Source organism: Dermochelys coriacea, chromosome 6 (assembly GCF_009764565.3).
Source record: "Dermochelys coriacea isolate rDerCor1 chromosome 6, rDerCor1.pri.v4, whole genome shotgun sequence".
Classification (NCBI taxonomy): domain Eukaryota; kingdom Metazoa; phylum Chordata; order Testudines; family Dermochelyidae; genus Dermochelys; species Dermochelys coriacea.
In genome coordinates this window covers 94,619,982-94,631,039 of record NC_050073.1, presented here as the reverse complement: position 1 = coordinate 94,631,039, position 11,058 = coordinate 94,619,982, and the positions used below count along the sequence as shown (strand labels likewise).

General features: G+C 41.5%; 1 long non-coding RNA gene across 1 annotated transcript in view; it reads right to left on the bottom strand.

The window, feature by feature from the left end:
• Positions 1 to 539: 539 nt before the first annotated feature.
• The window catches only part of LOC122460532, a 14,722-nt gene continuing 4,203 nt past the window's right edge, over positions 540 to 11,058 (bottom strand). The window contains exon 4 of the long non-coding RNA XR_006281899.1: positions 540 to 617. This is a non-coding gene — a long non-coding RNA (uncharacterized LOC122460532). The remainder of the gene's footprint in view (positions 618 to 11,058) is intronic.

Below are 11,058 nucleotides of genomic sequence, written 5' to 3'. Positions count from 1 at the left end.
CAGCAGGTCCAACTCCTAGGTGGGGGGGGGGAGAAACAGGGCTCCACGCACTGCCCCTGCCCCGAGCACCGACTCTGCACTCCCATTGGCCGGGCTGGGGGCAGGGGTGGTGCCTGCAGGCGAGAGCTGCGCAGAGCCGCTTGCACAGCTCCACCTTGGAGCCGGACCTGCTGCTGGCCACTTCTGAGGCACAGCACGGTCTGCAGTGCCAGGACAGGCAGGAAGCCTGCCATAGCACCCCTACTGCGCTGCTGAGGTAGCCCGAGGTAAGCCCGTGCCCCAACCCTGTGCCTCAATTCCTGAGCCCGCCCCCCAACTCGGAGCCCCATCCTGCACCCCAAACCTCCCATCCCCGGCCCCACCCCAGAGCCTGAACCCTCAGCCCAGAGCCCTGACCCCCTGCTGCACCCCAAACCCTGCTCTAGCCCAGAGCCCACTCCCACACCCTTAACCCCTCATTTCTGGCCCCACCCCACAGCCCATACCCTTGCACGGCAACCCTCTGCCCCAGCCCTGAGCCCCTCCCACACCCCAAACCTCTCATCCCCACCTCCGTTGCATCACAGGCATCAACCAATTTCTTCAACTGGCTCACCAGAAGAAAACTTTGAAAACCACTTCACTAGATTATAGATGATATAGGTATGACTTGAGATATAGGCTTGAATAAAATACCTCAGATCTGAATATTCCTGTATTTTGTGAAAGTTTATCTCTGAGTACAAATCAAATCCAAACTGGCTGCTGCAAAACCTTTGATCTGAGCACCCTCAAACTTCGGGAACATTCAGATCCCAGTCTATGTAGCTCAGGCTCGTCACTACTTATTCTCTACTTTTGTAACCCTGTATCTGATATTAAATGCAAAATTCAATTGGCCTTAATGGGAAAGTCATGAATTACATCTCCATAATATTGTATTTAACAGACCATAGTGACTCCTGGATGGGAGTTCATTCCATTGTCTTGAATGGAAGGAGAATCAAGCTCCGGTCAGTGGAAATTATTTACAGATGGGATGATCTATTGGCAAAAGATGGCATGTGATGTACTCTGCAATCTACCCCCTTAAAACTCATCCAGGGGTGGCGCTTACTCAGTTACAACAGTGTAACACTCTCTAAATGGACCTATACCAACCTCACAGATGGGCACAAGAATTTGCATGCATAGAAACCAGCATGTGCTTCAACTCCAAGTTGGTGTAGTTCCAGTGGCTTCAATGAAGTTACAGCATGGATGAATTTAGCCTATCACATTTCATTGCTGTCATTCTCAGCTCCTCAGTCAAGAAGCATTTGATATCATTGTAACTTGCCTAGTTATGAGAGACAAGCAAAAACATGATTGCTGCTTTCTTGTGAATGAGAATTTATTAAGTATGCTCTTTGGAAAAATTTTGGCTTCATTCTGCTCAAATTGACTGTGCTACTTTAACCTGCTACCTGGGGTCATTTTAATTATATCTGACAAATGAGTTATGGTTACAAAATGAATTAGATTTCTTTTTCATAAGTAATTACGATGCAAATTGTAAATGTTATATCCAGTTTCCTAGAAATGAATTGGGTAGATATTACTCTCTCTCTCTTTCTCTCTCTCTGTCTCTCTCCAACAAAGTTAACTTCCTTTCCCGGGAGTGCTGAACATTAATGGTGCTAGGCATGTTCCCACGAAGAAGTAGAAAATCTTCCCAGGAAAGAGCATTTCAAAACTTTGCTTTTGTTTAAATTGAGGGTTACAATTTGGCTCAGATAAGCACACACAAGTCCAGACATGTATCTGACTCTTATCTGAACTATTCAGATCTCTTCAGTTGTCAAGAGAGGCCAGCACATCCCTTGGCCTGCGCCATTTCCTGCAGCCTCCATTGGCCTGGGACGGCAAACTGCGGCCAGTGAGAGCTGTGATCGGCCAAATCTGCGGATGTGGTAAGTAAACAAACTGTCCCGGCCTGCCAGGGGGCTTACCCTGAAGGGCCACGGGCCAAAGGTTGCCAATCCCTGCTATGAACAGTTGTAACTGCCAGCAGTGACAAGTTATCATAAAGTGCTCCTTATAAGCAAGCATTTTTTCTTAAGATGAAAGAGTTACAGAGAAAACGTATAAAAGAACCTACATGCATGCAAATGAGCTTACTAGAGATCACATCCTGACTCCAACAAGGGCTCTTTCAGTCCTTCAACAAGAGTTAGTCCTTCAAATCCCACCAAAGCATTTGTTTTGTGATTATAAGTTTGCAAACCTTACTCAGAACTAAGCACATCAAAGAGTAATTCTGTCTTTCCTTTATGCTGCTTGGAACTTTAATCATGAGCCTCTGGGAACAGGTAATCAGCAGACAATGGTGCCCTGCTAACTTCAAAAGGCTGGGTTTTTGCATAACTGGAAGTTGGGAATATGCATTCATCTCCCGCTAGCGCAGGGGTTCCTAAACTTTTTGCTGGCACATCCCCATTTTAATGAAGTCTTTCTTGCCAGGACCCCAGACTGCATGAGGATGACATTTTGTAGAGCAAAATGGCATCCTCCACACAGCATGACCTTTTGTTCTACAAAATAGCATTTTCCATCCAATGTGACCTTGCATGCACCATACATACACTGTGTGGAGGATGCCATTTTGCAGAGCATGGACCATGACCTTGCATGCACCATGACCTCACACACACCATATATGTGCTGTTGTGCTGTGTGGAGCAAAATGGTGTCCTCTGCACAATAGGGATCTCCGCAACCCCATCTCCTGATGTCATGGCCCCCATTTGGGATTGCCACCCACAGTTTGGGAACTGCTGCCCTAGAGATTCCCTAGGCAAACTACTTAATGCTATTTTGTCCCAGAGGTTCATTCTTATCTTGCATGTTGTTCAGTAGAGTCCTTTGAAGTTCATAACACTTCTCAGGGTACATATCCCATCTCCCACCTCAAGAGAGAGAGTACATACAATCCCAACTCACAATAATACATAAACCATTAATTTAATACAATGGACCCCAAACTCACTGAAACTTAACTTGGTAAGGTCTCTCAAGGATACTGCAGGAAATTGCCATATCTATCACAGCATCTTAAAGGTCATGATGATAAAAAGAAGCCCCTATGCACATCTTTTAAGTCCATGCATCAATTTGCTGGCCAGAATCCTTCCAGCTGCCATTACATCACTGTGTGAATGAGGGATTTGCTTTTATTATGAACTTCATATGGTAACTTAATCCTTTAATCATATTGTATGAGAGAGATTGGGAAGATGCACATAGGCAGGCTAGGTTTGATTTTTGTTTTACTGACCAACACTGTTTTTACTTTGCTAGGTTCTTAGGGACATTTCCTTTTCTTTTTGTTCTGTTGTAGAGGGGAGATGCCAGGCATTCATGTGTGAGTTCTTCCCTTCCCTCCTCCCAACCCCCCGACATTCTCATGTCAGAGGGATTGGTCATCTGCACTATTATTGTATGACAACATTTTTACATGTTTAGAGACTTTCCTGTCTCCCTTTCCTGACTGTTATGCAGCCAAATCAATAGCACACCCCTGTTATACATAGCAGGTGCTTTTGAACTAGAATGAAAGACCCTAATCTTGTTCTGAGGGTTATAAACCTCATTTGCCTGTGGCCATAATTCAAATGACATGATTGATGTAGGCTAAACACATACAGCCAAGAAATGGGGAGTTTGTTCTATTTGTGTCGGCTCGGGTACAGTAAGATTGCATAAACAATAGGGGGCTCAGTCTGATGACTCTGGATTCCCTCTGATTCACTGAAATTCATAAGGAAATGGGGAGATCCACAGGGTTTGTGGGTGGGCATCACATTGTTCCATAGGAGTGCAGGAGGAATACTTCCCTATCATGCAATGGAATGACTGGGGAGAAATCATTGTGAGGAGAACTTCAGGGAGATTTCCTGCTCTTTAGCCCCTTCCATGATTTTCCCAGAGTAGGAGGTGAACAGGCTCTCTCAGCTGTCACTCAAGTAACACTCTCTAATTTTGAAGGGAGATTTGACTGAGTACAGTTAAGTATTTGGCACAAAAAACAGATTTTCCCCAGTTGGTTTCTGAAAAGCAAAACCAAGACTACTTCTAAGAACAAGAAAGGCCTTTTTGATGTGCATGGCCTGCTTTAGAAGGGATCTGTGAAACACAAACTGGTGCCATTGCAAGTTCATCCTTCTTTAGGGAGAATTACTGTGACTTTAAAAGACATAAATGTGTCTGACAGGTTTCATTGGTAAGAAAATTCCTTCAGACTGAGAATAAATGGATCTGATTAGCTAACTCTGCTCTCGGTATGAGGGAAAAAAATCTGAGTCTGAAGTGCTGTGTCAATCTGGATTGTACCAGTCTCTGAGAAAATAAAAGTGTAAGGTATAGAATAGGACAAACCACACATTTCAAGTATACCTTATTTAAGGGATATCACTCATTTTAGTTGCAAAGTTACGTACATCCCAAACAAATTCTGTGTCCTCTTCACTATGTCTGATAGATATAATCAAAAGTAAAAAAAGGATCATGAAACTGAGATTACAGGAATCATTATTTCCTCAGTCTTTTCAGTTTCCTGTCTAAGATTTTAGTATCCTTCATTTTGGATCCAAAATAGTGTCCTATACTTAGGCCTTGGCAGGATGAGAGGCATGGGATAGAGATTGGTGATGCTACTCAGGTTATTTTCTATTTGTGCCCATCAAAGCTAGACTGGTGAAGACAAATAAAACAAATCACATTTTTGAAAGAAATAATGCCCACATATTCCAAGCAAATTTCACCAGACAATACACTTCCTTAGTCTCCTTAATACCATGTCATTTGCTCAGATTTGGCCATTTTGGAAAGTGAGCGATTTGGAAGAGGGAGCTATCCATCAGTTTCATAACCTGCAGTACATCCCACTGACCACTCCAAATAGCAGTCTGCATAGAGAACATGTTTGGAAATGTAACTTATTTTCAAAACACCTGTCAAGGCTGATTCCCCACTGTAGGATTTCGAGTGCAGAAGGTGGGGGCCCACAAGGATTCTAAAAATTAATAGTGGCCACTCCAGGCTTGTATTAAACTCAGAAGGTTATAGTTTTTCTCTGACCTTGGATGGGTAGATGCTGCTACCACCCAAGTGCAAAAAAACCCTCTGAAACCAGAAAGGCGCACTTGGGAATTCCTTCCTGTGGGGTACCCTCAAGCCTTTTCACCCCCCTGCCCCGTTCCGGGGAAGAGCTGAGAAAGAAAAACGAAGGGAATCAACTGTTGCCACCAGCTAATTTAACAACCGATGGACAAACCTTTTAGGACACCAAAAATCAAAATCTGTTCTTAAAAAAGGTAAATTTTATTAAAAATAAAAAGAAAGAAAATACATCTGGAACTTAGGCTTTTGCTAGATTTAAAAAACCCACTTACAAAATTTGAACATCAAGAATAATCTTCTTGAGGTCCAGCTTAAAGGTTACAAGCAAAACAAAAACCATTTGAGTTAGTACAGAGGAGTCCACAAGCCAATAAGATATAAACAGAAATAAACCTAATTGCATCTTTCTAGACATTCCCTAATTTACTTACATATCTGGGGTTTCAGGTAAGCAATCTCTAGGTATGATCTGATGGTTTTTTCATATTTGGCTTAAGCTTCTCACAGTGTAACTGCTCCCTGTTCCCCTTTTTCCTGGAGAACCACAAGATACAGACAAAGGGAAGTTTTTTCCCAATTTTAAAAATCTCTAGCCTTCCCATTGGCTCTTTTGGTCAGGTGCCCACTCCCTTTCCTTTACCTGGGGACTTTTTTAACCCTTTATGGGTAAAGCAAGTAGAGAACAGCTACTAAGAGGAATTTTAAAGCTAATATAAACATAACATAAACACTTATACATTTGATGACCATCGAAAGGCCAAATGTTCACTGAGGTTTAGGTAAACACCTAGAATTAAAATGCTTTTCTGAACTCCTTGGGTCTGATTCACCACTGTGATGTTCCAGTTTTGTTAACATCATTTAGGCCCTTTTCATTGGGATGAATGTCACATGGTAAGAATTAGCTTACTCCAAACCCACTCAAGAATGAATTCTGTAGCCTGCATAATGAACGCCAATTGGTACTCAACTAATGAGAGGAGTGTACTAAGGTTCTTGCCTCAGAATCAGCTACAACAGAGTCAAAATTGACAAGTTCAACATCTTGTAGGAGATCCTGGGATATATGGCAAAGGCACTCACATGGAGAGCGAAACACAGCCTTAACCACCTTTATTAATACAATTAATAGAGACAAGAAAGCTCCAAACCACATAAGCAAATAGCAATAATGGAATATTAGAGAAATCTTAAAGGTTATTCCTCGCAAAGCATATGCTCATAGACTTGTATACTCACACCCATTTCTTGGAGATCTAGTGGTTAAGATATGAAGAGACAAAGGACCTACCCTGTTTCTGGCATGCCAAATGGGTCTGAGGGTCCAGATCCCCAATGCTTGAAGATAGATGATATATTATAGCACTAATATATTGAAGGCTGGAGGGGTGAGCCACCATCTTCATTTGGGTTCTTGCTTATATAGGCCTGAGAATCACCATGATAATTCATACAAACACCCAGCCTCCTCTGTCCATATCCAACTTCCTCACCTTCATAATATTGGGCTACCTTTACTGGATAGGCTAGCATATTAATTCCTATATATCATTACCATATTGCTAAAGCAAGTTTATGGTTAGACATCTACCAACGATCCTATCCTAAAATATCCACGTTCGTATCAGTTCAGTATTCCTGTGGTTGCCTAGTCTCATTTTATGCCAACTTTTCTCTTAAGCAAAATTCCCCAAAAATTCTAAATTCCCCAAAAATCTAGGGTGACCGTTGGGCCACTTTATCTATGCTAAAGGTCATACACTTTGTCATAAATATAAAGGGAAGGGTAAACACCTTTAAATCCCTCCTGGCCAGAGGAAAAACCCTTTCACTTGTACAGGGTTAAGAAACTAAGATAACCTCACTGGCACCTGACCAAAATGACCAATGAGGAGACAAGATACTTTCAAAGCTGGAGGGGGAGGGGGGAACAAAGGGTTCTCTCTGTCTGTGTGTGGCTTTTGCTGGGACTAGAGCAGGAATGCAGGTCAGAACTCCTGTAAAGAGTTAATAAGCAATCTAGTTAGATATGCATTAGATTCTGTTTTGTTTAAATGGCTGATAAAATAAGTTGTGCTGAATGGAATGTATATTCCTGTTTTTGTGTCTTTTTGTAACTTAAGGTTTAGCCTAGAGGGATTCTCTATGTTTTGAATCTGATTGCCCTGTAAGGTATTTCCCATCCTGATTTTACAGAGATGATTCTTTTACTTTTTCTTTAATTAAAATTCTTCTTTTAAGAACCTGATTGCTTTTTCATTGTTCTTAAGATCCAAGGGTTTGGGTCTGTGTTCACCTATGCAAATTGGTGAGGATTTTTATCAAGCCTTCCCCAGGAAAGAGGGTGTAGGATTTTGGGGGGAAAGACGTTTCCAAGTGGACTCTTTCCCTGTTATATTTGTTAGACGCTTGGTGGTGGCAGCAATAATGTCCAGGGACAAAAGGTAAAATAGTTTGTACCTTGGGGAAGTTTTAACCTAAGCTGGTAAAAATAAGCTTAGGGGGTTTTTCATGCAGGTCCCCACATGTGTACCCTAGAGTTCAGAGTGGGGAAGGAATCTTGACACACCTATGCTTCACTTTTGCTAACTTGCTTAAGCTAAAGGCTTCCTGTATGCAGGCCTGTACGTTCCTTGCATTATTGCTAAGTAAAATAATGCTGAGCTGGCCCTAAGGGCTACAATTCTGTGCTGGAATAATGGATTTATGTCAACAGCGAATTGGTCCTTAATGTCTGCAAGAACCACTTTTCTCTCACCGGCTATGGCTCTCAAAAATTATCCTTTTCTGCTTCTCTGCTGCTCAGCGGAAAGCAGAATGATTGGAATAAGTGCCCAGTGTACCTTTAGAGCACAGCACTTACAGCTGACAACAAATGGTTCTTCTCAACATTTTTTTAAATGGAGATGAACTTGAAGAAAAATGTTTGATCTGAGCTCCTTCAAAATTTTCAGTCCTGACAGAGCTCTAAACGTTACAAGTGGTGCCTGTCTTTATTGCCAAAACCTCAGCTTCAAAAGCTCCTGGGAGAAGATCCTCAGCTACCGTAAATTACCACAGCTCTCCAGTGCAGCTATGGCCATTTACATCAGCTGAGGGTCTGCCCTCAGAATTTTGAAATCTGGATCCGGGATATCTATTTTCTCTGACTATTTAGTAGTTTTTGTGAATTTACTCCCCAGACATTTTTATACCCTCCACCCCAGTCTTTTTTCTATGCCTGATAAATACTATTGCCCCCCAAAGACAACTGAGAGAAACACGCAATAGAAACCATCCCCATCACTAGAATAAGAATTCACCAGAATAAAACCCTTTCAAACAGTTGGTGTGTAAAAACAAAAACCGACAGAAAACCAACTCATATATCCATTACAACAGAAGACATCATGGAGAGTCTATGACGTGAATTGTGCATGAGCACTCTCATGAAGCTGGGTATCTTGAAAGCTCCAGCAAGTGTTTTATAAGCTTCTTTCTAAGCAGTGGGTGATAACTTGGTGTCAGATTACTTTTCCTAACAAACATACACATACTGAATTATTATATCAGCACTAATCCCAGCTGAAAGTTTGTATTCACTAGCAGGGGACAGCTGGAAAACATTTTTCGCAGTAGCAAGTGCCACAAAAAGAGTTTAAATTAGAAACAAAAGAAACCCACTGAAACAGAAAATTTCAAAGCTTACATGGAATTATTGTTCCTTTTTTTTGTAACATACTGCAGTGTTCTGAAAAAAAAATCTGAAGAAAGAGATACTATTTTTACTAAAGTAGCATCTCAACATCTAATTACCAGTTGAACAACTCTCCGTTTTACATATTGGGTTGCATCAATTGATCACAATTTGCTTTTGCTATTGTCAAAGCCTATCTTGCCAAGGCCTCTGACAACATTTTACTCTTCAGCACTCTTAAAGTTCAGCTTTCACACCCTGGATAACATCCAAAAATAAAAAGTGACAGTTGTTTTCAAAGTTATAAACACACCACTGAATCTATTAAAGATTCTTCTATTGTTTCTTGTGTGACTTCAGCTGTTATGTCACAGAAAGAACCAATCAAAGTTCCTTTGCTTCTCGAGTATGTAATACTTCACGGCTCATTTGAAATCACATCTTCACGAAGAAAAGTTTTATAGTTGAAGCTAAATGTAGCATCCTCGGGTGGCATCTGGCAGTTTGTGATACAAAGCAAATAAGATTGTAGATTTTTATTTCCCAAAGCATTTTATGCAAAGGAGCTCAGCCTAAGCAACAGTGACTTCAAGTTCCATAGGTTTCATGCCAGAAGGGGCTGGCTTGAAATTCACTATTTCTGCTGCCAAACTCCTAAAATGGATAATGATCTTTTCAGCCCCTTCCTTTGACTCTACTTAGTTCATGATCAAAATTTTATAAATTAGGAGTGACAAGGGTTGTGTTTGTACTCACACAATATGTGCTTCTGCTAGAAAGGTTGAATAAGCAGAAGGAGATCTGGCCTTTGAGAAGTGGTAGTACTATGTCCCTTCCATCCTCCTCACCAGCTTAAAATTTCTTGCCACAGTGAGCTCTCTGCAGTCAGTAAAGAACAGTCCAGGACATAGAACAGTCCACTGATGTAGAACAATCAGAATTACATTGGCCCTACTGCAGTGAATGCCATTGGCATGTGCTATGTGGAACAGTCTGATATGGATAGTCAGGCCAATGAACGTTAAAGCCATAAGCATAGCAACAGAGTCATGACCTATGAGTTTTAATCTGACCAGAAGTATCAAGATATCTGAAGTAAAATAAGCTGAATAGTGAGACAGGAGTGAGTGAGAGTGGCTTGTACCATTAGCAAGCTGTATTTATTATGGCAGAGGGCCCAAGCAGCTGAAAGAAGAGTGTCCTGCATTTGGACAGCGTTGTAGTGAATGTGGAAAACAAAGCCATTTTAGCAGAGGTATGAGAGCAGAGTCAGATGCTGGAGGATTCTATCAGAGCCATCCAAGAACTGGTTGGCTCCCCAGACAATGGAGATGATACAGGTGCCAGGGCTCTCTAGCTAACAAGACATTCTGATCTCATTAAGAACCTTTCCCTCTACTCTTGAAAAAGGTCTTTTGCTTTCTAAAGGGAAGTGATGGAAGCTCCATTACATAGGTAATTGAAAAACAGAGGACACAAAGCCCATTAGACTGTACTGCAGAGAACAATCCTGAACTGAATGAAGGAACAATTTAATTCCATCCCACTGTGCTCAATGCATTAGAAATTCCATGTTTGGCTTAGAGATGTTATATTAGATACGGCTCACATTTGAAATGAACATTTTTGCTTGTAAGAATTAGAGAGGTGGCAGCCAAAGAAGCAAAAGGTTGTTTTTTTGGGGTGGGGTTGTGTTTCGTTTATCTGAATGGCTGGGAGCAAGTGAAGGTGTCCATCTGCTTGGCTTTGCCCTGTTTATACTCATAGGCACCTCCTCAAAACAGAGTTGAAATAGGACTTTAATGGGGCATAGGCTTTGTGCAGGTCCCTACGTGGGAGTGAATTTCATCTCTCTCACTGATGCAATACATATATCTAGATCAACAAGGTATGAGCAATCAAACAAAAATAAGGTCTGCAGGTAAAGAGCAAATAGCTCCTGTCAGGCAGTGGAACAGACTTCAGCCTGGAACACTAAAATAAGAAAAATCTTTACTTCCAGATGCAGTCCAATAATTTTGCTGAATTATAATCCTTGTCTCTTTTCAGTGTGATATTGCCACAAAAATAATAAAAAAACCCTCTCTCTGGCAATTAGTACAGTGTTGCCTGTACGCTAGCAGTTCCTTCATACCTAAGAGGTTGAATTCCATTTATAAATGAAATTCCCATTAGATCTGCATAACAACACATTGGTGAGCTGGATAGAGTGACCATCTAAGACCATGCAAATCAACTGGTTC